The sequence below is a fragment of the Mobula birostris genome, chromosome 7 (genome assembly GCF_030028105.1).
Source record: "Mobula birostris isolate sMobBir1 chromosome 7, sMobBir1.hap1, whole genome shotgun sequence".
In the NCBI taxonomy this organism is placed as follows: Eukaryota; Metazoa; Chordata; class Chondrichthyes; order Myliobatiformes; family Myliobatidae; genus Mobula; species Mobula birostris.
In genome coordinates this window covers 125,798,553-125,822,137 of record NC_092376.1, presented here as the reverse complement: position 1 = coordinate 125,822,137, position 23,585 = coordinate 125,798,553, and positions in this window count along the sequence as shown.

Genomic DNA, 23,585 nt, shown 5'->3' with positions numbered 1-23,585 from the left:
CTGACTGATCCCCCGAACCTCTTCCCCTTCTGCAGTCTGCCTCCAGTCACCCTGTCCTCCTTGCTTCACCCTGCGGCTGTTTAATATTACGTTTCTGTTGCGTAGATTCCCCTTTGCTCTGTCTACTCGCTGTGCCTGGTTTGCCCTGCTCAATCCACTAAGCCATGAGTAAGTCAGGTCTATCTAAGACCCAGAGTTGAATAAACAAAATGCTGTCATTTTCGGATTCTAAATATTCCCTGCATCAATCACTGCTCGAAAAGGGTACACAGATGTGTGTGCTGGTAATACAATCTCTTTCCGGGAGTGCCATTATTATAGCTGCCATGCGATTTCAGAAATGGCTGCATATATTGGATATGTCTAGACCTCGGCAGCAGTTACATCCTGACTAGAAACACAAACTTCTTTGCCACACAAGACTGAACAGGTGCAGTAACAATATTGATACCTACTCTACAACTGAGAAAATTGCCCACAGAACAACTCCAACTGGATTCAGGGTATATAGGGGTAATTATAACTGAAGCAGAAAAATAAACTGCACTTATTGGAAATCCAAAGTAAACGTCAGAAGGTGCTGGAAGCACTCAGCAGGTCAAGCAGCAATCAGTGGGGAGAGAAACAAAGTTCATGTTTTGGGTCAAATATCTGCATCAGAACTGGAAAGTTACTAAACTACTGCAGAGCAAGGGAAGTGGCAGAGAGGATAGTGGGAATGTTTTTGATCAAGCGCAGACAAAAATTGTCAAGGTAAGAATTAGTTTAAAAGCCAGCAATGGGAAACAGATTTACTCTGCAACCAAACAGATTACAGAGGAGGAGGTGTTTGCTGTCCTGAAGCAAGTGAGGGTGGATAAACCCCCAGGACCTGACAAGGATCAGACCTTGCAGGAGGCAAGTGCAGAAATACCTGATGACTTAAGATACTTAAATCATCCTTAGCGACAGGTGACGTACCAGTGGATTGGAGGATAGCCAATGTTGTTCAGCTGTTCAAGAAAGGCTCTAAAAATAAAGCAGGAAACTATAGGCCGATGAGCCCGACATCAATAGTAGGAAAGTTGTTGGAAGGTGTTCTGAAGGACCAGATGTATAGGTATTTAAATAGAAATGGACTGATTAACGATAGTCAGCATAGCTTTGTGCATGGCAAATCATATCTAACCAATCTTAAAGAGTTTTATGAAGAAGTTACCAGGCAAGGCAGTGGATGTTGTCTACATGGACTTTAATAGGCATTTGACAAGGTCCCTCAAAGGTTAAGAAGGTTCACTCACTCGGTATTCAAGATGAGATAGTAAATTGGATTAGACATTGGCTTTGTGGGAGAATTTGGAGAGTGGTAGTAATTAGTTGCCTCTCTGACTGGAGGCCTGTGACTAGTGGAGTGTTACAGGGATCAGTGCTTGGTCTGTTGTTGTTTGTCTGGATGATAATGTGCTTAACTGGATTTGCAAATTTGAGGATGACACCGAGAATAGGGGTGTAGTGGACAGCAAGGAAGACTATCAAAGCTTGCAGCAGGTTCTGGATCAGCTGGAAAAATGAACTGAGAAAATAGCACTTGGAATTTAATGATACAAGTGCGAGGTGTTCCACCTTGGTTAGGACCAACCAGGGTAGATCTTACACAGTGAACAGTAGGTCACTGAGGAGTGTGGTAGAACAAAGGAATATGGGAATACAGGTCCATAATTCATTGAAAGTGGTGTCACAGGTAGATAGGGTCATAAAGAAAGCTTTTGGCACATTGACTTTCATAAATCAGTATTGAGTACAGGAGATGGGATGTTATGTTGAAGTTGTATAAGACATTATTGAGGCCTAATTTGGAGTACTGTATACAGTTTTGTTCACCTATCTATATGAAAGATATAAATAAGGTTGAAAGAGTACAGAGAAAATTTGCAAATATGTTGTCAGGTCTGGAGGAACTGAATTAAAAGGAAAAATTGAATAGGTTAGGAATTTATTCCTTGAACGTAGAAGATTGAGAGCAAACTTAATGGAGGTATACAAAATTATGAGGAGTAAAGATTGGGTCAGAGCAAGCAGGCTTTTTTCACTGAGATTGGGTGGGATACCACCTGAGCTCATGGGATAATGGTGATAGGTGAAAAGTTTAAGTTTAGAGAACATGAGAGGAAACCTCTTCACTTAGAGAGTGGTGAGAGTGTGGAATGAGCTGCCAGCACATGTGGTGCATGAAAGCTCGAATTCAATGTTTAGGAGAAGTTTGGATAGGCACATGGATGGTAAGGGTATTGAGGGCTATGATCCCAGGGCAGGTCGATGAGAACAGGGAGCTTACGTTGTATGGCATGCACTAGATGGGTCGAAGGCCTATTTCTGCTGTCCGTTTCTATGACTATGGCTCTATGTTTGTTTTCTTACTTCTCCTATCCTGATGAAGGGTTGTTGACTTGAAATTCTACCTCTGATTTCCTTCCTTCTGATGGTGTCTGATCTGCTGAGTGCTTTCAGCTTTTTCTGTTTTTGTTCTGGTCATTTATCACCCTGCTAGCCTACCTCTGATTGACACCAAACAAATGGATGGCAGCGTTGACAATGGTTTAAAATGACACTTACTCACCAAAGATCTACCTGATGAAGCTCAACTTAGGTTACAAGAATCTAGATCTCATTATAACCATACGCCATGGGAGCAGAATTAGGCCATTTGGCCCATTGAATCTGCTCTACCATTCTATCAGGGCTGATTTATTATTTCTCTCAACCCAATTCTCCTGCTGTCTTACTTTTGACACTCTGACTAATCAAGAAACCATCAACCTCCACTTTAAATACATGCAATGACTTGGCCTCTACAGCTGTCTGTGACAATGAATTCTACAGATTCACCACCCTCTGGCTAAAGAAATTCCTCCACATCTCTGTTCTAAATGAACATTCCCTCTATTTTGAGGCTGTGCCCTCTGGTCCTAGACTCCCCACTGTAGGAAACATCCTCTCTGTCTAGGCTTTTCAACATTCAATTGGTTTCAACGAGATCCTCCCTCATTCTTCGAAGCTCCGGTGAGTATAGGCCCAGAGCTCCTCATACATTAACCCTTTCATTCCCAGAATCATTCTCATGGACATATAATAATAAGTAATACATAAAATGATAATTATTATCATGAAATTCCATTCTAGAGTGTCCACTTCTTTATTCCCGTTTCTTTCAGTTCTGTTCAGAATCCCATGGCTCATATCCAAAGGCATAATTGCAACAAAGTCACTAATAAATCAGCAGTTTTCTTTCAAACTGGCTACAGCCCTGGTATTCTGTACATTAATTATTTAAGGAGCTTCTGGTTTCCCTCTGCAATTGATCTCAAAGAGTGAGTGTTTTGGGCTAAGAAAAGAAAATGCTGGAAAGTGCCTTTTGGGCTACATAGACTAAATTAGTCTGCTTTGCAGTATTATTTTAGTTTGTTTTGGATGGACTTCATTAATTTTTCTTATCTCATTCATCCATATCAAATAACAAAATGGAAAGTGATCCAGGAAGGTGCAATGCAGCACTATTCTGCTTTCTGTTTCCTGTTTACACACCAGTGATGATTAGTCTTTTACTTTTTTTTACTTTTGTCCACCTCCAACAATGTGCAGATTACTAACACAATAAGATCTTAACTCCCCTTTCTCTGGTGTTTTCTCATTTCCTGGCTGCCTCTGTTACCAACTCTGTCAAAAGTCCTAGCCCATTTCTAATGCTACTTCCCTGTCATCCCATTTTTTTCTCAGTCCCAATCATTCTTCCAACCCAACACAACTCCCAACCTACCCAATCCTATTCTATATCCTCCAGACTCTGTTCAGCCTCTTGCTGTCTGGGCTGCTTGCTACAGTGCAAAATTAAAAAGAAGTAACTCCTCATTTATACTGGAAGTAGAGATAAAGGGCTTCAAATCCTATTCAATAAAATACAGCACAGGTTGGATAACTGTTCCAAGGATCATACATTGAACAGTCTTAATATGAATCTGGTTGTGGTGTGACACTATATGTAATTCATTTGTTAGACATAAAATATTGAAACAAATAATGTCATTGACTTGAAGGCCAGATGGCCTAATTTTGCTTCTATGTCTTATGGTCAAATAAATCTCAGAGAGGCAAATCTATGGATCCAAGTCTATTTTTTTGCTTGTTGTTAGACTTCTATGTATTCTCGGAAATTATAGTACCAGGCTTGGGAATCTTTTAAGGGCTACAGTATAGATGTAGCAGGTATTAATATAAACAGGAACCAACCAATTTTCAAAAAGCCTTGTGCAGATGTATAGTACAAGCAGTAATCATTTTTAAAGTTAGAAAGTGCCTACAGAGTATAGGCTGCTGGCTTACAGTGGAAAGCTGACTGCTCAAGAGAGATGGTTTGTAAATGAACATGATCATAACTAATGAGACTGTTCTCATATGCATCAATCAAACATAACAGAATGGGGCTATGTCAATTTGCTTACTTCAAACCAGGCACCAGCTAAGTTATTTTGATGATGATCTGAGGTGGGTGGTAGATGCCACAATGGACTTCTCATGGAAGATCATTGTTTTCTTCAGACTGACCGTTAACCCGAAAGCCCTTGCGGCCTTGCAAACTGAGTACCTGCAGCTTGTAGTGTGTCCTCTGTGTGCATGAGAAAACCACAGTCGTCCGCATATAGTAGCTCACGAATGGCCTCTTGCATGGTTTTTGTTTGGGCGAGAAGGCAGCTACTCTCAAACAACGCTCACCAACTATCAGCCTACCGTCCTCCCCTCCGTGCAATACAACACTCACTAATTATCTGCTCCCATCCTCCCCTCCGTGCAATACAACACTCACTAATTATCTGCTCCCATCCTCCCCTCTGTGCAATACAGCGCTCACCAATTATCAGCCTATCGTTCTCCCCTGTGTAATACAGCGCTCACCAATTATCAGCCTACCGTCCTCCCCTCTGTTTAACACAGCACTCACCAATTATCAGCCTATTGTCCTCCACTCTGTGCAATACAGTGCTCACCAGCTATCAATTACAGCCTCCCCTGTCTCTCATCAAAGACTGAGAATGGACTGAACCCTACTACCCTAGACACAGTCCGACTGCACACTGCCATGTTAGGCTGAGAGGCCTCTAACAAGATTGCTCACAGAGCTGCTCGATCACTGCCCACCACAGTGAGCGCTACCATCATGAATTGTGTGTTCAAAAAACCATGTGTCTTTTAAAATCACGATCTCTCACGGAACCCTGAGCGACCTCTCACAGAACCCCAGTTGAAAAACTTCGGTTTAGACCTGTCATATGAAATACTTTATCCAAAACAAAGATGGTTGAAAATTCAGAGTTACAAAGTGCTCCAGCTGAAAATACTGTATATACTTCAATGGAACCATTTGTTAGACATAAAATATTGCAACAAATGCTGCCACTGAAATTATATTGAATTACCTACTATTACCTGTTCCCAAGAATATAAATAAATTTTGTACTTTGAGTTTAGGAGATTCTACTGAGGGGGTCTCCAAGAGAATATCTGCTTGTCATGATGAATAAAGACTTTCATATCTACTGGTATCTCCATTGAGAAAACCACAATCACAAAGCCATATTTTCAAGACTTGCTCCAACCCAGTGAAAATGCAGAATTGATTTTTATATATGGTAAGTGAACTATAGATTTTTAATTGATATTTAAATATTATTCTGCATTTTACAGTCTAACTGAGCTATAAAACCCTATTCTTCTGAGTTTCAGTAATTCTTTGAGTAGAAAAAAGTATCCTGGAATCATTAGACATGACTGCAATTGGGAGAGCATTTGGGTTATTAAAATTCAATTTTCAAATGTGATGATTTGATAAACTTATTTTTCCCATAGCTCATATCTAATTGCGAATGACAATAACTTCAAATTAAGGTACTAATAATGAGACCTGAAATGCTGATATAACAAATAACTTGAAGGTTTACTTGACTAAGTTACTTGTTACATTAGCGTTTTGGTGAGGGGCGATGGCATACTGCAATGGGACTTTGAACTGCCCAGTTCTCTGCTTCCTGAAAAATTATAACTTTATTACATTTGATTTTCGAAGATGTGATTTTGGGAACAGATCAGCTAAAATTTAGTTTGTATGCTGATAACAATTATTATTAATTGAATCTCTAAATCTTTTTTAAACACAAAGGAAATTATTCAAACATAATTTCAAAGTTCAAATTTCAAAGTAAAATTTATTATCAGAGTATATATATGTCACCACATATAACTCTGAGATTCTTTTTCTGCAGGCATACTTAGCAAATCCTTAGAACAGTAACTGTTAACAGGATCTGTGAACTGTAAACATCACAAACTGTAAACAAACTGTGCGAATGCAGATAATAAAGAGCATGAAATAACAAGATAAGAGCGCCTTTAAATGAGTGTAGCTCATCTGTAGAAGGTTGCCAAGGTTTTTGATGACATACTGAATCTCTGCAGACTCCTGAGGAAGTAGAGGTGCTGTTGTGCTTTCTTCACCATAGCATTTAGGTATATGATGGATCCAAGCCAAGTCCTCTGAGATAGTGACACCCAGGAATTTAAAGTTACTGACCCTCTCCAGCTCAATTCTCTGATGATCACTGGCTCATAGACCTCCGGTTTCCCTCTCCTGATGTCTACTATCAGTTCCTTCATCTTATTGACATTGAGTGAGTGGTTGTTGTTATTACATCACTCAGCAAATTTTCAATCTCTTTCTCTACTTCATTTCTGGCATGACTGAAACTAAATTGCTTAATTTTCTCAGTTACGCTCATAGTTTGCATAGTATTTGAAATTGTGTTCATGGAGATTCACACAGAAGCAAGTTGAATTTATTCGGCACCTTCAACATAGCATGATATGTTGGAGTTTTATCAAACAAACCACATGTGGGGATTTTAGGTCAGGTAAGCAAAAACTTAAAAATGGATTCTGAAGGTAAAAAGGAGGGATGGAAAGACTGAGGTGTTCAGGGAGGGACTTTCAGATAATTGGCCTTGGCAGTTAAGCACATTCTGATCAAAGTGGAAGCAATCAAAATCAGAGGCATTCAAGGGTCAAGACATGCAGAGCTTAGATATATTTGATGGCTTTAGGGTTGGAGAAGATTAATAGTAATATATTCAGACAGGTAGAACTTTAGATACGAATAGAATCAAAGGATATGGGATTAGGACTGGAAAATGATGCTGAAGTAAATGATCTGCCGGAATCTTTTTGAATAGCGAAGCAGGCACAAGGAGCTCAATGGCTTACTCCTAATTGTCTTTCCTATATTCTATTGTTTGCCTTTTTGAATCTGAAATTCATGATTTTACACACTCCTTTCAGATGACCTTTTCTGAGACTAACTACCTCTGGGATCTTAAGACCACCAGACCTGGGAGCAGAATTAGGCCATTTGGTCCATCAAATCTGCTCCGCCATTCCATCATGGCTGAGTTATTGTTCCTCTCAACCCCATTCTTTGATGCCCTGATTAATCCAAAACCAATCACCCTCCACCTTAAATATACCCATTGACTTGGCCTGCACAGCCATCTGTGACAAAGAATTCCACAGATTTATCACCCCCTGGCTAAAGAAATTTTTCCTCATTTCTATTCTAAATGGACTTCCCTCAGTTCCTCAGTTCCAAGGCTGTGCCCTGTGGTCCTAGACTCTCCCACTATAGGAAACATCCTCTCCATATCGACTCTATCCAGACATTTAAATATTTAATAGGTTTCAATGAGACCATCCCCCACCCCTGCATTCTTCTAAACTCCAGCAAGTGCAGGCCCAGAGCCATCAAATACTCCTTATATGTTAACCCTTTAATTCCTGGGTTCATTCTCTGAACCCTCCTCAATGTCAGCAAATCTTTTATTAGATAAGGGCCCCAATACTGCTCACAATACTCCAAGTGCGGTCTGATAAGTGACTTATAAAGTGTCTGCATTACATCCTTACATTTGTATTCTACTCCTCTTGAAATGAATGCTAACATTGCATTTGCCTTCCTTACCGCCGACTCAACCTACAAGTTAAGCTCTGGAGAAACCTGCACGAGAATGCTCAAGACCCCCTGCACCTCTGATTTTTGAATATTCTTCCCATCTGCAAAACAGTCCATGCCTTTATTCCTTCTGCCAACGTGTATGACCATGCATTTTCCTACATTATATTCCATCTGCCACTTCTTCGCCGAGTACCAATATGTCTTAGTCCTGGAGACACCCTGACTTCTCAACACTACCTGCCCTTCCATGTATCTGCGTATCATCTGTAAGTTTGGCTAAAAAGCCATCAATTCTTTCATCCAAATCATTGACATACAACATGAAAAGAAGCAGTTTCAACACCGACCCTAGTGGCACACCACTAGTCACCAGCAGCCTACCAGAAAAGGCTCACTTTATTCCCACTCCTTGCCTCCTGCCAGTCAGCCAATCTTCCTCTCATTCTAGTACCTTTCCCATTGTACCAGGGGCCTTGACAAAGGCCTTCTGAAAATCCAAATAAACAACATTCACTGAATCTCCATTGTCTACCCTGCCTGTTATTTCCTCAAAGAATTCCGACAGATTTGTCAGGCAAGATTTCCCCTTTAGAAAACCATGCTGACTTTGGCCTATTTTATCATGTGCCTCCAAATACTCCGAAACTTCATCTTTGATAACAGACTCCAGCATCTTTCCAATCACTGAGGTCAAGCTAATTGACTTACAATTATCCTTTCTTCTCCCTCTCTCCTTTTACTTCAGGTTATCTACGTAACTGAAGTCCCTTGTTTCTACCTTGTTTCATAAAGTGTGGTGCCCAGAACTGGGCAAATTACTCCATTTGTGGCTGAATCTGTGTTTTCAAAAGATTCATCATAATGTCCTTGTTCTTTTACTGTATTCCTCTAATCTTTTTCTCATGAAGTTTTCAGTTTGACATCATAACATTTATTATTAATGACTACTGAAAGGCATTTCTAAACAGATAATTAAATTCATTATCACAAAATGTGAAAGATAAACTTGCAGATTGACTTGAAGCTTACCAAAGCTCTTTTGCTGTAAGTTTTGTGTTTACTTAGGAAGCACAATTATAAAGATGCTCCTTAGTTTGTTTCAAGCTGAACAATGTACAAGAGCACCAGATTTTAATTTTTTTGAAGTGCAGATTAGCTGGTGAAGATTTAGAAACAGTTTGAAAAGCTAAAAGTTGCAAATGCTGAAAATTTCAATCAGTATTAGCACCGTCAGTCAACATCTGTGGAGAGAGAAACAAAGTCAAAATTTTAAGCTGATGAACTTCCATCAGAGCTGGAAATTGAAGAGCTTACGGTCTGTTCCTGGGTTATGAACATCCCTACATATAAATGAATTCCTATATTATTAAATTCAAAATTCTGACATACTAATAATGTTTGTTCCTACGAATGGCAGAATGAGTTTTCCCTGACTTTCCACTTTCAGGACTCGCTTCTGTATGATAGTTTTATGTACTTTGATACAATTTATCATATACTATGATGGTATTGTTACTAAATTGAATGATTTGTGTATATTTTCAAACACAGAAAAAAAAATCATCTGGTGGGATGTCTGTGAAAATGGAACTTGTTCATTTCTTGGGGCAGCCTGAAGATTGGACTTCATTGGAGCAGTGTAAGAAGCCAAGGGAACAAAGGTTAGAATGAGAGTTGGATGGAGAGTTAAAATGATGGAATCTTGAAGCTCAGACATACCCTTGCAGACAGAATGGAAATGTTTTGCAAAACAATCTGTATTCAGTTTCTTCACTGCCATGGAGACCATTTTCTTTCTAATGAATCAGAGAAAGTTTAAGTAAAGTTGTCTGGTGGGATGGAATACGAAGACCAGGGGAAGCCCATCCTTGCTCTTGGTGGCAGGAAAGGGAGTGGGAGGAAAAATAAGGAAAATGGAAGAAAGCGTTTAATTTCCACCATTTCCTAATTCTCATAAAAGGTAATTTATTGAAAGCTTATCTTTCCTTCTTTTTAGGGGGCCAGTTGCCCCCTATGTATGCAGGCCAGCAAGTCTGGAGTTTGAAGCCTGAAGTTTGGGATCTTGTCATTGGTGAGTCTGGAGTTTGAGGGCTGGAGATTGGGGTCTTGTCATCAGAGAGTCCTGGGGTCAACATTGAAGAGTGAAGCCTAAAGGTCAATCGGAAGTCCGAAGGGTGAGACCCAATGGCCAAAGCCCAGTGTGTCTGTGAGCCTGCAACTCCACTGGGGAAGTCAGAAGCCCAATGTCTACAAGTCTGTGAGTCCAGTGGAGGCTGCAGGCCTGGAGGTGGCGTGTCCTGGGGTTGGGGGACTGTGTGTACGTGAGTGTGCGTGAGTGGGTGGGTGGATAGATGGGAGGGAGGAGGAAAGGGGCTTGTTTTGCTGTTGCTGTTGTTCTGTTGAACATCGTGGGCATGCTGTGGTGGCGACTCTTAAAGGCTGCCCTTAGGTTGTGTTGGTTGCTAACACAAATGATGTACTTCACTTTATATTTTGGCATGCATGTGATAATTAAATGAATTAGAATTTGAATATCTCTCCACAGATGCTGTCTGACCTGGTGAGTATTTCCAGTATTTTATGTGGCTTTTCCTCCTTGACTATCTTTCTTTTCCATCAGATTTGGTTTTGAAGAAGTCTCTATTGTTCTGCAGAAGCAGTCATAGGCAGACAAAATTTATTTACTTATCTTTTATGTTTTAATGTTGCAGTTGCAGACCTGAATTTTGTCCAACAGACTTCTCCCAAGATTTTACGATTCACGTATGGCTGAATAGAGATATTTATCAACTTTGATTTCCCATTATGAAGCTGATAAAACAAATGGAAATTCTTGTCCAGAATACAGTAATTGAAACAAACTGCCTGCCAGATAACTTCTTGAATTAACAGATAGACTGCTACCTGTTACTTGCATAAAATGAAGCTTTCCCAGACCATCTATCTGGACAAACAATAATGCTGCATTCTACTTCTGGCTTTCAAATGTCTGAGTATTGTTTTGCATTACCAGAAGCTCATGACCCAAGAAAGAGTAAAGCTCCTAATACAGTTTATTCCTTTGTAACTGTTACACGCTATCTCCCTTTTGTGATTCAATGCATGATCTAAATTTCACAAAAGTAATGTTTACAAAAATGTAAATGCATTGTACTGAAAAGAACTTATTAATGGCCATTGGGAGATAGGTTAAGAATCCAGATGTTACCATTGTTTCTAGCTAATGAGGAGATTACCAGGCAGCCAGACAGAGGAAAAGACTCAAGGATGTGTTGAATAAATGCAACAGGTCAGTGACTCCTTGGGGAAAAGGAATCTTCAGGATGGTAATCAGAACATTGAATCAAGGCATCGAGAAGGTACAAAAGGCTCATGTAAAGGGTCGAAGGAGTGCACCAGCTCACAAACTACCCATCCACCTACCTTGTCAAGCATCTCTTCCTCTATCCATGGAAGACTTTGTCATTCCCACATTGATCTTGAAGTACCCATCTGCTTCAAGCAGACTTCAGTTATACCGGTGACCAAGAAGAACGTGGTAACCTGCCTTGATGACTATCATACAGTAACATTTACATCCACCGTGATGAAGTGTTTTGAGAGTTTGGTGATGAAATATCAACTCCTGCCTGAGATGTGACTTGGATTCACTCCATTTTGCCTGCCGGAGCAACAGGTCCACAGCAGATACCATCAGATTGGCTCTTCACTCAACCCTGGAACATCAGGACAGCAAAGATGCATGCCACAGAATACTCTTTATTGACTCACCCCGGCATTCAATACCATCATTCACTCAAAACTAATCATTAAGCCTCAAGACCTTGGCCTCAATTTTTCCTTTTACAATTGGATCTTTGATTTCCCCACTGCAGACTCCAGTCAGGAAACAGCTCCAATGCCATATTCAAATTTGCTGGTGACACCATTGACATAGACCCTATCAAAGGTGGTGACGAATCAGCACGTAGGAGGGAGATTGAAAATCTGGCTGAGTGGTGCCACAACAACAACCTCTCATTCAATATCAGCAAGACAAAGGAGCAGATTATTGACTTCAGGAGGAGGAAACCAGATGTCCATGAGCCAATCCTCATTGGAAGAGCAGAGATGCAGATGGTCAGCAACTTTAGGCTCCTTAGTGGAGGACCTGTCCTGAGCTTAGCATGAAAGTGCAGTTATGAAGAAAGCACTACAGTGCCTCTGCTTCCTTAGGAATTTACAAATATTCAGCATGACTTCTAAAATGTTGACACACTTATATAGATATGTCGTGGAGTATACACTGACTGGCTGCATCACAGTCTGGTATGGACACACCAATGCCCTTGAACAAAAAATCCTACAAAAAGTAGTTGATACACCCCAGTCCTCCTGGGTAAAGCCCTCCCTACTATTGAGCACAGCTGCACGCAGCATTGTTGCAGGAAACTTTTGTAATTTTTCATGTATTGCACCACTGTACTGCCACCACAAAACAACAAATTTCACCACATATGTCAGCCACAATATGGCTGATTCTGATTCTAATTCTTCATTTGCAAGTGGCCACCTGTGGAGGTGATGAATGTTCCTGTTTGCAGTTGTAACTAAACTTTCAGATTGTGCATTTTTCAAAGGATTCATGTACATATGAGACACACTATCCACAGAAGCCTTAAAACAGAGTGCTTTGGGCAAACTGCTGGTCTTAAACATCTGCTTCTTCAGCTCTGTCCACAGCATGTAGTTTGTGAGTTCCTCCCTGTCTCCTTTATTTTATCCTGCAGAGGGGAAAGGTCAGAATTAGGGAATGATTTCCACAATGGAATGCATGACAATGTGGAGAGTTGGTGCAGATGCTGCCAGTGCAGAGACACAAGCCCACGAAGAAGAAGAGACAAGAAGAGCTGGGCAAGTGGAATGAAGTGAGGAAGGAGCTGTGAGAGAAAATGAATAAACTGTCTATCCTTTTATAAAAAAGATGCAGTTGTCAGATATAGGCAGCTACTCAAAGGTCAGAACAATAAGAATTTGACACAATCTTATATTATGACATCTTTTGAAGGAGCACAGGGGAGTCTGAGCTTATTGTTGACATTTACTAGCTACCTATTTCATCAGATTCTGCAAAAACTTTAAGCATAAAATGGAGCTTTTTGAATATGAAATGCCTACTTTAATCTAATTATTTGACTTGATTCCCCAAATAGGTTTGAAGGACTAGTCCCATATGTCGAGAGAGATTGAAAAGTCCTGCGCTCACCTTTGCTGTATAGTTGAGATAATTGAAGCACTTATTGCATTGGATGCAAGTTTTGTGGAGAAATGCTCACAGATGTTCATCTCTGTGATGGATAAATCTATTTCCTTTAGAGCAATGATTCCCCTAGACTACGTATTGATCTGTTGTCTGCGCATATGCTGTTGTTTACGCATGTGCACTGTTCTCTCTCTCTCTCTCGTTGCAATGTGAATACACCAGTTAAAGCCATCTTCCCCTATGCCTGCTTTTACTTAATTGATACATAGTTGTGCACAGACACAACAAGTTGGCAACGAGTACGAATCTGAATGTCAGAAAATATCACGGACAGCACTGAAAATTACTGGATGAAACAGCAAGAGTTAAATGGCACGAGAAAGCCATCATGGACGCCAGCAAAGGAATGCGTGAGTAACAGTGAAAGACACGCTGAATTTAAATTGAAAATAACACGGCAGGAAAAGTTGATGAATTTGATAGCAATAGTGAAGGCTGGGAGTTGTGTATTGAGTGGGTTGAACTCTATTGTAATGTGAACAACATGGAGGAGCAAAAGAAAGCCCTTACGCTTCTTAGCTTAATGGGCCCAAGAATTTATAGTCTCTTACTCAACTTAGTAACCCCTGAAAAACCATCAAGCAAGATGTTCGACAAAATTGTTACAACTTTACAAAATTACTTGAGCCCTAAACTGCTAGCAATAGCTGATAGATAGATTTTACAGAAGAAACCAGTCAAAAGATGAAAGCCTTTCTGAATACATTGCAGAACTGCATGAACTCTCCCAGTGCTGTGACTTTAGAGATGGACTTTCTGATGCATTAAGGACAGGCTTGTATGTGGCATGCATAGTTTAAGCACTCAAACGAGGCTACTGGCACAAAGTGACCTAACCTTAGAACAGGCATTGACCATTGCAATATCATTAGAAACTGCAGTAAAGGATGCAGCAGAACTACTGAAAAGGTTAGAATGTGAAATGGACAAAATGTCCCTGAATGGTGCAAAAACCCAAAGGTGTTATTGATGTGGCAAATCATCCCATGATGCAAATGACTTTGGTTCAAAAAAAAATTCTGCATAAAATGTCACAGACAACGTCACTTAGAGAAACTGTGCAAGGCAGACAAAAAACACGACCGAGGGAAAAGTCTCAAATACAAAACTAAGCAAGTGCATAAAGTTACCGAATGTAAAACAGAATCAGACAACATAGAGTCTGACAAAGGTGAACTGTCATGCCTAGAACTGCATTATATAGCTGAAGCAATCACAAAATAGTCTGGATCACAACAGATGTGTCTGGTGTAAAACTGAAAATGGAGCTGGAGATAGGGTCAGCTTTGTCCATAAATCCACAGGCTGGCACTTAATCGAAGCTCTTAGTGTGGCATCAACAGGTAATGGCAGCCTAAATGGTAGCACTACCCAGGGGTTGGCACCTCTGCTTAATGCTAATGAGAAGGTGTTTGAGAAAGGGATTGGTAAGCTCAAAGGTAAGACCAGAATTGAACTGGATGAAACAGCAACACCAAGATTCGATAAAGAGTGTCCAGCGCCTTACGCATTACATCCTAAAGTGGATGCTGAATTGCAGAGCTTTGAGGCATCTGGAATTCTCTCCGAGGTTGAGTGGAGTGATTGAAAGTGCTCAAGAAAGGGACGGCCGGAGCCATTGTGGGGATTTCAAGGTGAGCATCAGCCCGGTACTGCATACTGTGAGTATCCCCTGACACAAATAGAAGATATTTTTGCATCTTTGGCATGCATGGAGAGGTTTTCAAAGATTAACTTGTCACAAGTCTATCTGCAAATGGAGATTGAAGAGTCAAGCAGGAATTTCCTCACAATCAGCACTCACAGGGACTGTTCCAGTATAATTGTCTTGCCTTTGGTGTTGAATCAGCTCCAGCAATATGGCAAAGAACAATGGATCAAGTGATCCAAGATGTCCCAGGATCACAATGGTACCTTGATGACATCATCAAGACTGGCAAAAGTGCTGTAAAGCCCCTCCAGAACCTTGTAAAGTACTTACCAGGCTGAGTGAGTGTGGTCTGTGTGCAAAGAGAGATATGTGTGAGTTTTTCAAGAATGAAATCTCATATTGTGGGCATGTCATTGGCAAGCATGGCTTACATAAGTCAGAAGAGAAGATTGATGCAGTGCTACAGCCACCCAAACCAGAAAATGTGTCACAACTCAGGACATACTTGGGCCTTGTAAACTACTACCACCGGTTTCTCCCAAACATTGCTACAGTGCTGCATCCATTGAGTGCATTATTACAGACAGGAGCAAAGTGGGAATGGTCAGAAAGATATGATAAAACATTCAGGGAAACAAAGAGACTAATAACATCCGATGAACTGTTCACCCATTATGACCCATCCCTGCCAATCAGACTGGGAAGGATGTGTCTCCTTAGGGCATTGGAGCCATTTTGTCACAGAATATGAAAGATGGGTCTGAATGACTTATTGTGTTTGCTTCAAGATCACTGACAAGTGCAGAACACAACTATGCACAGATCAATTGAGAGACCCTTAGTCTAGTATGGGGAATAAAGAAGTTACACCACTACCTCTATGGACAAAGGTTTATGCTAGTGACAGATCACCTGCCCCTTGTGTCTATTTTCAAACCAAGGAAGGGAATTCCAGTGATGACTGCTACCCGGTAATAATGTTCGGCACTATTCCTAGGAGCGCACTCATATCACATAGAGTTCAAGGAAACAAACACCAGGGCAATGCTGATGGCTCGTCACGTCTTCCACTGTTGGCAACTGAAGAAGAAAAACCTTCATACTGTGACCCAGTAGAGGTGTTCTGCTTTGCATTGGTGGACCAGTTCCTGGTAACAAATTCTGAAATACAAAGGGAAACAAGAAATGACTGGACATTATCAGAAGTCTATGAAATCACCATGCAAGGATGGCCAGCTCATGGTAACCCTGTGTTTTCAGAGTTCTCAACGAGACAAGACAAACTATCGGTATGTCAAAGAAAGCTGACACGTGGATCTCATATTGTGGTCCCCTCTAAACTGCGCACCAGAATGTTAGCAAGGACACCTGAGTGCTGTCAAGAGCTACATGTGGTGTTAGGAATAGATAAACAGATTGAAGATTTTCCAAAAGCTGTTCGAGATGCCAAAAAGTTCAAAATGCACCCCCACAGGCACCATTACACCCATGGGAGTGGCCATTATCAACATGGCAAAGAGTACATATTGACTTTGCTGGGTCATTCATGGACTGCTTGCTGATTGCTGTGGATGCTCATTTGACATGGCCAAAAGTTATACCAATTAAGTCAACCACCTCAGCAAAGACTGTCTCTGCTCTGAGGACTATCTTCGCCAGAAGCGGCTTACCAGAACAAATTTTGAGTGACAACGGATCGCAATACAGGTCAGAAGAATTCCAACTATTCATGAAGGAAAATGGCATCAGACATTTCAAGTCAGTTCCTCACCATCCAGCAATGAATGGGTTAGCTGAAAGGTTTATCCAAACCTTCAAGAAGTCCATTAAAGCAATGGAAAAGGAGGACATTTCTCTACAGCACAAGGTGGACAACTTCCTTTCTGTGTATTGGAACTCTGTTCACGCAACGACAAATCAAACACCTGCAATGCTGTTCATGAACAGGATTCTGAGATCTCGCATTGACCTCCTGAAACCAGCCCTCCAGAGAGAAATACAGAATAAATAGTTTGGCCAGTTGCCAAGTGAAGCAGCAAGGAGCTTCAAGATTGGACAGGAAGTCCTAGTGCATGATTACCAAGAACACAAGTGGACACCAGGTCAGATAGCTACAAGAACTGGATCACTAATGTACACAGCGGATGCTGGACATCAGACATGGCGATGTCAGGTGGACCAGATACTGGATGTTTAATCGAAGAATACTCCTGAGTCAACCGCACCCAACAAGATAGACATATTACAGTCACCAGACTTAACTCTCAGTGATAATGTCACTGATAACAACCAAGAACATTGTCTTTTACAAAACATCTATCAAACCTGCTGCCACTCCACAGATCCAGAGGCACTATCCTAAAGAAAAAGAGTTCCACCCAAAAGACTGAATCTTTAGAACTTCGGAGTTAGTTATGGACTGTTATTGTGAAAGCATGTGCATGTTTATTTGGAATGTGGGTTTATGAAAGGGAAATTGAATGTTTTGTTCATATACTGTGTTATGTTGCATTAACCTAAAGGGGGAAGAAGTGTAATGTATAGATTTATTTCTTTTAGAACAATGATCCCCCTTAGCACTACGTATTGATCTGTTGTCTGCAAATGCGCATTGTTCTCTCTCTCTCTCGCTGCAATCTAAATACACCAGTTAATCTCCTGTTTTATTTTATATATATATATATATAATTGTGCACAGACACAACAATCTCCATCTTACATTTGCGACATGACTGCCATGTAAGTTATGATCTTAATTGGCCAGTCAACAATAGACCCAACATCAGTGCAGACAGCTGTCAGTCTTTGTTGGCACAATGCTGCACCTCACTTCTAAAAGGCTTCCCACTAAAATAGATTCTCACTAAAATAGAATTGATCGACAGGACAAATGGTAAGGTGCAGATGCAAGGTCAGCCCACCTTCAGGTCACTGAGCTACAGTGTGCAGATGATGCTTGCGTATGCAAAATGTCAGAGTTTCACGTCATCATTGATTAGTGGACCACACATTTAATATCTGCAGGACAATGGAAGTTTACTAACCTGAACCCATTGCACTTTGTCTGAAAATAAAATATAAGGTAAGTCCATAACATGTATTACTTTTCTTACAAGAGACCTGTCAACAAAAGCAAATACTCACCATTGCGTTTACTGTATCATTACAGGCTCAGGGCATCCAAGGAGAAGAGTGTCTGAAGATCAAGACCTTAAACCTCATGCACCACTTCAGAGCAATAGTGATCTTTGCTCTTCTATGTATTTTGCCGATTACTACATCTGGTGCCTCAAAGCATTGGAGGGATATCAGCAAAACTGTCTCTGCAGAATGTTCTAAATCCACTGACAGAATTAGTGAACCAATGTTGACATTAAGGCTCAAGCTTTACGGAGCAGCACACACAAAATGCTGGAGGAACTCAGTAGGTCAGGCAGCATCTATGGAGAGAAATTTTGAGCTGAAGACCTTCATCAGTCCTGATAGTCTTGGTCCGAAATGTTGACTGTTTATTCCCATCCATAGATTTCCAGCATCTGTAGGATCTTTGGTGTTTCAAATTTTACTTAGTTGGCTTGATGGGTTTACAAGATTTCTGTCCCAGACATTTGATCGCAAACTTTGTGGCAAGAGATGACCAGGTAGCCAGAGGAAACTTTCCGAGGATATTCTCAAACCAACTCCACCCCCCCCCAAAAAAAATTTCAACTTGTGAGATTCAAAATGCAGAAGAAGCAGATGGAACACCTTGGAGAACTTCAATCCATTTGTTGGGTGTGCATAGATACGGCAATGCACCATCTGTGAAAATACTCATCCATTCATACATTAAACACTCCCTGCCCTATCTGTGAAAGAGACTGGAACCCCACATTAGCTTCAGCATCCACCCAACAATCCGAATATTTACAGAAGTGGAACGGAAGCCACCGTCCTCAAGCCTGTGGGATTACTTAAGGGAGATGATTGCATTCACAATAGCTTCTGCAAAGCATCTTCTTGCCTGATGAATTTGATCACAAGGGACCCTGATGTCATTGTTTTCTTTACCCTGAAATCCTGCAGCCAGACCTCTAGGGAGTTTTTAGAGAATATGGGGTCTGTCCTTTCCCAAAATGCCATGATGTTCTTCATCTCTAGTACAGAAAATTTACTTCAGAATTTGAAGGGAAGGTAACTTCACATTGGTGAGCAGATTGCTGATTGATTGGGCTTTTGTTACACAGATGGAGAGTGCATTCTGTAAATGAGTCAACATGCTAACACATTAGATGGGGAGTCTGCATGAAATATGAGGTGGAGGAGTTGAAAATATATTGAGTTTGTTTGTTGAGGTGGATTTCAAATCTATTTCACCATTTTATTTCATAAAGCTCATGAAAGGCAAACGATAATTTCAAGTTGCAGGAAGTAGCACAGGTCTATTAAAATGAAATATTTTATGTTGTGCAACACCTTTGTGAGAATATACATATTGTGTTGTAAATTATTTAATATTCATGAGTTACTCTTTTTGGAGTAATGATATTACCATACCATTTGGACATAAGGGAGGTGAGTGAGTGAAATGTAGTGCATCAAGTAAAACTAGATCTTCTTCAGGCTTATTCTCTCCTGTTCATGTTTATTTTGTAGATGATGCAATGGATCATGCACAGTTTGGGTGGTAAAGTAGATTCAGGGCAACTTGATAAAAATCTGGTTCTTATTCATGTCATTGAGTTAGAAAAATGAAGTTGCTTATTTAAAAAAATTGCAAGCAGAAGTTGTGTGAACAGTTTGCCTGCTTTTGTGGTACTTCAAGTTTGTTCATTTGTTGCATTTTGGTGCTTGGTGGTTGCTAATTATTAGGTGTTTGTTGATTTCCTGGATAAATTTATTGTTGTTTATGCTGCCTACATAAATTTTGTACTGATTGGCATTGTTGAAACAGTGATAAGTGTGGCGAGTATAATTTGGTGCTTTTCAATGAAAATTAAATCCAATTCAGTTGGCAACACACATCAAAGTTGCTGGTGAACGCAGCAGGCCAGGCAGCATCTCTAGGAAGAGGTGCAGTCGACGTTTCAGGCCGAGACCCTTCGTCAGGACTAACTGAAGGAAGAGTTAGTAAGAGATTTGAAAGTTGGAGGGGGAGGGGGAGATCCAAAATGATAGGAGAAGACAGGAGGGGGAGGGATGGAGCCAAGAGCTGGACGATTGGCAAAAGGGATACGAGAGGATCATGGGACAGGAGGTCCGGGAAGAAAGACGGGGGGGGGGAACCCAGAGGATGGGCAAGAGGTATATTCAGAGGGACAGAGGGAGAAAAAGGAGAGTGAGAGAAAGAATGTGTGCATAAAAATAAGTAACAGATGGGGTACGAGGGGGAGATGGGGCCTAGCAGAAGTTAGAGAAGTCAATGTTCATGCCATCAGGTTGGAGGCTACCCAGATGGAATATAAGGTGTTGTTCCTCCAACCTGAGTGTGGCTTCATCTTTACAGTAGAGGAGGCCGTGGATAGACATGTCAGAATGGGAATGGGATGTGGAATTAAAATGTGTGGCCACTGGGAGTTGGAGGAAAAACACCTTATATTCCAAGATGAAGCCACACTCAGGTTGGAGGAACAACACCTTATATTCTAAGATGAAGCCACACTCATCAAGGTGGGAGCAATGGCTGGCAGAGCTCCACAGGACGCTTCCCCTTAGTCATTACCTTGAGGCTGTTGTTGGTGGCTTCGTCACATCAGTGGACGACACTAAACTATATGAAAGGGCATGTACAGCTGAGGCTCTCTGCAGGCAAAGGGCTTGTGAGGATTTTAGCCTAGAATACATTTTTTGAGACAGAACAGAAACATTGATGTTGTAAGAAATGCAACATTTCACTTAAGGATATAATTATTAATATAAAGCCACTTATTTCTGATGGTTGTCCAAAGGTTTTGTGCTAACAGATACTGTTATTTTTAAACGGACGCTGTTGTTACCTGACTCTAGGATGGAGGAAACTATTTGTCTTCGCTTGAGAAAAGATAGCTTTTGTGCACATTAACTTAAGGAATAATTAATTTAACTCCTAATTGATTTGATGGAGACAGACGTAAGAAGCACGGAGGAACATCTCGAGAAACTTCCGAAATGCCTGCTTCGCTGCCGCTGCTACTGTGCGATTGAGAATCTCCCGAGGGGAAGGCCCCAGATCCTTAGCTTTGCCTGTTGCTTGGCGGCTGGGGCTGGGGTCGAAGTGCTCGGTGTTGGAGGCTCGAAATTTTCGGATGGACTGAGAGTCGGACTGTGGTCGGGTGCTTCCAAGATGCTGTATCGACAAGTTTGCGGTGCTGGAAGCTCATGGCAGGGAAAGTTTTCTTCCTTCCACCGTCTGCGTGAGATGTTGGGACTTTCGAGAGACTTTGAGACATTTTTTACCGTGCCCATGGCCTGTTCTTCATCAAGTTATGGTATTGCTTGCACTGTTGTAACTATATGTTATAATTATGTGGTTTCTGTCAGTTTTTCAATCTTGGTCTGTCTTGTGTTTCTGTGATATCACACTGGAGGAATATTGTATCATTTCCTAATGCATGCATTACTAAATGACAATAAAAGAGGACTGCGTGTCCTCATAATCTAATCTAATTGGTAGTTCTCAGAGTTTCCCTCAATTGTTAGTAAAAAGATGTAGATCCCACTGGTCATTTCTTCAGCTGGAGAAAAATACCTTCAAGCATCATTTTCTCCAAGGCATTTTTTATTCTAAGATTCCTTCAACTTTACTGGAATTGAAGGTCATGGTCTAAATCATAGGATTAAAGGACTCTAGGATTACCTTAGCTTTAGCTTTATTTGTCGCATGTACATTGAAACATACTGTACAAATGAACGAGTTTTTACTTCAATGACCAATGCAATTCAAGGATTGTGGTGGGACAGTTCAGGGATCATGCTGAAGCAGACTGCATATGTTGCCACACTTCTGGCACTACCATTTACTAATTCTAACCATATGCCTTTGGAAGCTGGGAGGAAATCCACGTGGTTATAGGAAGAATATACAAATTCATTACAGATAGTAGTGGAAACTACAGACGGCAGCGGGAGTGGAGGAAATGTTTTCCATAAAATCCAGAGTTATTTGGGAACACCTCTTTTATGGCAACACCACATCAGATACGAGGAAGGTGTTTAAAGACCAATTACATAGAGCACAAAAAAGGTATGTTTCTGTTAGAAGGAAGGATGGGGATGGAAAGATAAGAGAACTTTGGATGTCCAAAGAACTGAAGAATTTAATCAAGAAGAAAAAGGACAAGTGTGTAAAGCTTTGAAAGTTGGGGTCAAATGGAGCACATGAGGATTATAAAGAAGCTAGAAAAGAACACAAGAAGGGAATTAGGAAAGTCAGGAAGGGCCATGAGAAGTCCTTGGCATGTAGAAACAAGGTGAATCCCAAAGCATTCTATACGTACATCAAGAGCAAGAGGTTAACTAGGGAGAGGGTGGGACCACTCAAGGATAAATGGTGGGGGTGGGAAACATTTGTTTCGGTGTGGAGAATGTGAGTAAGGTACTTAATTCATACTTTGCTTCGGTATTTACGAAGGAAAAGGATATGGAGGACCAGGAGACCAGTGCTAAGTATCTTAGGGCATTTAGAGGTCAAGGAGGAGGAAGTTTCAGGCTTTTAAGGAGTATTAAGGTGGATAAGTCCTCAGGGCCTGATGGGATTTATCCCATGTATTGAAGGAGGGAAGAAATGAGATTACTGGGGCCTTGACCAGTTTCTTCGTGTCCTCTCTAGTCACAGACGAGGTCCTGGAGGACTGACTAGTGACTAATGTACCTCTGCTTAAGGAGGGAACAAGGGAAAACCCTGGGAACTATAGACCAGCGAGCCCCACATCAGTTGCAGGGAAATTTTTTTAGGGATAGGGTATATGAGCATTTGGAAAACTCATGGCCCAATTGGGGAAAGCCAGCATGGTTTTGTGTGGGGCAGTTTGTGTCTTACCAATTTGACTGAGTTTTCTGACAGGGTGATGGAGATAGTTTGGGTAGGGTAGGACAGAGGATGCTGTCTGAATAGATTTTAGAAAGGTGTTTGACAAAGTCTCTCATGGGAGACTAATCCAGAAGATTAACATGCATGGGGTCCACGGCAAATTGGCTGTTTGGATTCAGAACTGACTTGTGCACAGAAGACAGAGGGTAGAATTTGAAGGGACTTAATCGAGCTGGAGGTCTGTAGTTAGTGGTATTCCGCAGGGATCTGTGCTGGGACCTCTGCATGTAGTGATGTATATACTGTAAATAACCTAGATGAAAATGTAGATGGCTGAGTTAGTAACTTTGTGGATAATACTAAGATTGGTGGAGTTGTGGATAGTATAGAAGACTGGCAAAAAATACAGCGCAATGTAGATCAGTTGCTGATACGGGCAGAGAAATGACTGATAGAATTTAATCCAGATAAATGTGAGGTTTTGCACCTTGGTAGGGCAGTACACTGTTAAGGACACGTTGCTAGGCAGAGAGATCTTGGGATCCAAGTTCATAGCTCCTCGAAAGTGGCTACATAGCTTTGGAGAGGGTGCAGAAGAGGTTTACCAGGATGCTGC